General features: G+C 43.7%; 1 pseudogene; it reads right to left on the bottom strand.

Moving 5' to 3' along the window:
* Positions 1-2,628: 2,628 nt before the first annotated feature.
* LOC137241595 (tRNA (cytosine(38)-C(5))-methyltransferase-like) lies at positions 2,629-3,443 on the bottom strand (annotated as a pseudogene).
* Between the last annotated feature and the right edge of the window lie 1,512 nt (positions 3,444-4,955).

Raw genomic sequence — 4,955 nt, 5'->3', positions numbered from 1 at the left:
TTGGGACGAACCAGTATCTACCACTACGCTGGAACGATGGAAACCTTCACCGACCAATACCATGAAATCGGTAAAATCAGGATACCTAGATGGGTCAACTTTTCTCCAGGAACCGACATCGAGATCCATGGATTTTGTGACGCATCCGAGAAGGCTTATGCAGCAGCCGTTTACATGAGCGTGAAAACGAGTAATGATATCTGGACAAACCTGCTTCTAGCCAAAACCCGAGTAGCCCCAGTGAAAACTCTTTCTCTTCCACGATTGGAACTTTGCGGAGCCGTGCTGTTAGCGGAAATCACCGAAACAATTTCCAGGAACCTTAAATTGGGACCAGTGAGAGTTAACCTGTGGACGGATTCAACGACCGTTCTCGCATGGATAAGGAAACCGCCTTGTTTCTGGTCCACTTTCGTCGCACATCGGATCACCAAGATCATCGACATGGTCGGAAATAAGGACTGGTTGCACGTAAATTCAGAATCAAACCCAGCAGATTTAGGTAGAAGGGGTTTACCTGCGACTGAATTGGTCAACAATTCGTTGTGGTGGCAGGGACCTTCTTGGCTGCAAGAAGACACTTCCCAATGGCCAGCACAAGAAAGTGACTACATCACCTCCGTAGAGGAAAAGAGGGCGAAGACCTGCGCAACAACAACAGTAAATGTTACCGATGTTCTCCAACGCTTTTCAGACCTACCTAGGGCTTTACGGGTGCTCTCATACGTTATGAGGTTCTACCGAAGAACTCACCCCGAAACAAAAAATTCATTCCACGTCATATCGCACCTAATCTCCCCTGACTAAGTCAAGGCCACTACACGGCTTTTAATTAAAATCTATCAAAACCAACATTACAGCTCAGAATATAAGGATTTGAAGGCCGGAAAACCAATTGCAGGGAAAAGTGCAATACTCTCACTTAATCCCTACTTAGACCAAGATGGCATCATTCGGGTAGGAGGGCGACTCGGGGCGTCAAAGGACTTAGCCTTTAATGAACGCCACCCAATTCTCCTCCCATACAACTGCAGGTTATCCCGTCTGATAGTCTTAATGTTTCATCAACAAAGTCTGCATGGGGAAAACCAACTCATGTTACGTCTGATACGCACCCAATACTGGATACCTAACATCAAAACCATGATTAGGGCAACCATTCATAATTACAAAGTTTGCAATATACACCGAAAGCGTGCTCAGACCCAACTTATGGGTGTTCTCCCTCGCGAACGCACGACATTCAGCCGTGCATTCACGAATACTGGTGTCGACTTCGCCGGACCCTTCGACATCAAAAGTTACCGCGGTAGAGGGTATCGACTATCCAAAGGCTATGTCTGCCTTTTCGTGTGTTTTTCCACACGGGCGATTCATCTGGAGGCCACTACTGACCTCAGCACCCCATCATTTCTTGCGGCTTTTGCCCGTTTTATATTTAGTAGCGGATGTCCCAAAAACATCTACTCCGACAACGGTACAAACTTTGTCGGAACCTCACGATCCCTACGATCGGAATTCAAAACTTTCATTTCACAAGCCCGAGACAATGCTGTCTCGAAGTACAGCCACCAGTCACTCACTTGGCGTTTCATCCCTGCGGGCGCTCCCTATATGGAAGGCCTGTGGGAGGCTGGAGTGAAAAGCTTCAAAAGCTCCGGCCTCACCACACAAATTCACCTTCGAGGAATTCCATACACTCTTGTGCCGCATCGAGGAATGTCTGAACTCGCGGCCACTCAGCCCGCCATCCAATGACCCAACGGACCTAGAGCCTAGACGCCAGAGCCGGATGCTAGTGAGAGCCCTGCCTCGACGATCAATCGGTGGCAGAAACTCAAAGCCCTCCATCACACTTTCTGCAAGCGATGGAAAACCGAATATCTATCTGAACTTCAAAAACGAGTGAAGTCGAAGCATCCCAGACAGAATATAAAATCGGGAGATCTCGCTGTCCTCAAAGAGGACAACTTATCTCCCAACGAATGGAGGTTAGGTCGAGTTGTCAACGTACACCCCGGCGAAGATGACCGAGTACGCGTAGTCGACCTCAAAACCGAGAAGGGTCAAGTCAGACGACCTTTAGTCAAACTGATCCTTCTTCCAACGGAAGAGACGGATTGCTAGAAGGCTAAGAGCTCCTCCTAACAATCCCTCCGTTCCTCCATATCCCTACTTTAAAAAAAAATTAACCCCAGCTCTCGTTCACCCGGAACGAGGCCAACAACCCTAATCGTGGTAAAACGGTATCGCCAATATCGCTGCCTTGAGTTCTCGTTAGGTATATCAACCAAAGTTGCAGTTTTTTTTTTTTTTTTACTCACCCTCATCTTCGCCATAGTATATCAGTGGTATGCCCTCCTCTCATCACCAGGATGCTGCAACTGTTGCAGCATCAGCCGCTGCCGCCGTGGCTGATAGAGATTTCCACAATCAAAATATTGAAGAACCAAAAAAACCAGCCGCACTGCTTCATTAACCTAAATGAAACGAAATATTCAGAGGAGAATCTAGCGTCATATGGCAATATGCAATATCTTACTTGTAGCCAATGCTTTTGCTGCATCCCTGTCCCCTAATCGATCCTGCCATGGGAATTTCCTTCCTCCTCCTTATCTTGCAATTTTTTCACCTCTGCCAAATGCTATCAATTTCTGATTTTAGTAAATGTGTATAAACGGAGCCGGTATCGCTATAGTGAGTATAGACTTTAGTAAAGCACATTGTTGTCTTTAATTCCAAATTTACGATATCCTTCAACCACACACTCTTGCTTAATATTTTATAAGGTAAATAATCATCCTGAGACACGACCACTTCTGGTTCTAATAAATCACTAATAGGTAGTTCCTCCCTTTCCCTTATTTTACGCTCGTCTGGTATTTCTTCTAAAATATGTGCATCACTGAGACAAAAGTCCCATTTACGTGCTAAACAATAATAACGATGCCTAACATTGGGTACGAACAATTGTGTTGGACTGAGAATGAATTCTCGCCAGTGAAAACCACCCAAGTGTAGAACTTTAATGAAAAATTCATGCGCCAACGACGTCTCAGAACCCTTTACATTTTCCATAAGCACGTAGTCAATGTTGGTGCATCGTGGTAAGATGTTGCAAATGTGATGCAGTGCATCGGAACGCTTACCAGCAACACCCAAACGGCTTCCCACCCTGGTATGCGGTTGGCAGGGTGGCGACATCAGTATTATATTTAAATTCATGTTTTCTCTTTTTTATGTGCCGTCAGACTTTGTACATTGTCGTTGCATACTGAAGTTGCTGGAAGGTTGTGTGCATATACGGCACTGGCATGTGTGTTGATGTCCATGGCAGGGACTACTGTGCCTTCAACATCAAAAGAACTTAATGAAAAATGCATGCCACCAATGCCATTGAAGAGTTCCAACACGCATGGGCCCAGTCCCAGAGATAATCGCATACTATTGTTTATTATGCTCCGCTGTGTCCCCAGCAACTCTTTGAGTATTTGTCGTACACAGTATTTAGATCATGCGCCGTATTGTTATAATCAACGCTCAGGGTTTATTTATTTTAATATTTCCCTACGATCTCATTCATTGGTAGTACACCATGTTTACGAAAAATGGAAACAGGTAATCAAGCCGGTCTTGCAACTATAACACTAGAGGCCTCACACTTACAGCGACACCCTAATAAGTCCTAGTATTTTTGAAATTTGTTGTGAATACTGACTTTTAGTGGTAAGGCGGAGGTAGCATGTGGCATGGTTGCAAGCCCCTGCTAGCTCGTCGGATGGGGTGGGGTTTTGCACACCTACCTTACCCGCAGTTATCTCAACAAAAAAAGTGGTTCATGCCTAGAGGTGAATACATAAATAGAGGGAAAGTAGGAAATGGAAGAAAAAAAGGAAAGAAGGCCCGTCCAGAGTCAGGGGGAGTCTACCCACCCTCTTCGCGTATCTTACGCAAAGCCATGGGCGCCGTGCTGACTCCTCTAATTTTACGGCGCCCCCAAAACCTGACTCAAGTTCGTCTGTCTAAGGGTCCTTCACGTCATTGACCCTCCCACTTCCCCTCTTCTTACCTGGAACAACACCCACACCAAAGAGTTGAAAAGTTAGCCTTCCATTACTGAAATAAATTTAGCTTCAACCTTTCAAATTTGTCAACGTTATAAACATTATTTTATTCAATTTTACAGTCGCTAACAAACTAAATAGATGATAACCTAACCACTAGTCTTAAATCTAGGTGTGAGAAGAAAATTATAGCAAAAAAAGGCTAATAAAGTATTTTAACAATTCTATTTAGCACTACAATATATCTATTTAAACAAGAGCTTGACATCTTCAAATAACTTGTCAACCATAATTCAAAAAAATAATCCAGTTGGAAGCAAAAAAACAAAAAAAATAGTCGAATTCAAACAAAATTATGTGAACGATATTGAAGGCTGTGTATAACTCGTCACCCCCTAATGTATTCCGTATTAGGAAGATACTTTGCTTCTACAAAAAAAATCATTTTCATATCTTTCCTTCTAATAAACCGCAGAAAGATCTATCGGTATGTATGTATGTATATATAAAATAAAGTAGCCAAAGCAGCTAAAGTTAATGCAAATTCCTGACCTAGGCTAAGGCATTATGTACATAGGCATATATATAGGTCAATGCTTGCATACGTATATATGTAACGAGGAGCATATGATAGTTTTTTTTTTTTTTTGTTTTTTTTTTTTTTTTGTTTTCTTCGTTTTCTCACTCACCTGACCTCAGCACATCAGCATTGTAGGCGCCTTCAAGCCGTGGGGGACCTGTGAGGGAGGAAAAGTTTACATGCATACGTCTCTTCCTATTCGTACAAATACCATACGTTCATTGCCTAAGTAAGGTTCAATGGAATTTTGCAACTGACTCCACGCTCACTCACTCGCGGTAGCGGGCGTCGAGTGGGCTACAAAATTATGC

This window comes from Eurosta solidaginis, chromosome 2 (assembly GCF_040869045.1).
Source record: "Eurosta solidaginis isolate ZX-2024a chromosome 2, ASM4086904v1, whole genome shotgun sequence".
Classification (NCBI taxonomy): Eukaryota; Metazoa; Arthropoda; class Insecta; order Diptera; family Tephritidae; genus Eurosta; species Eurosta solidaginis.
Note: the sequence above shows the minus strand (reverse complement) of the source record. Positions and strands in the feature narration are given on the sequence as shown.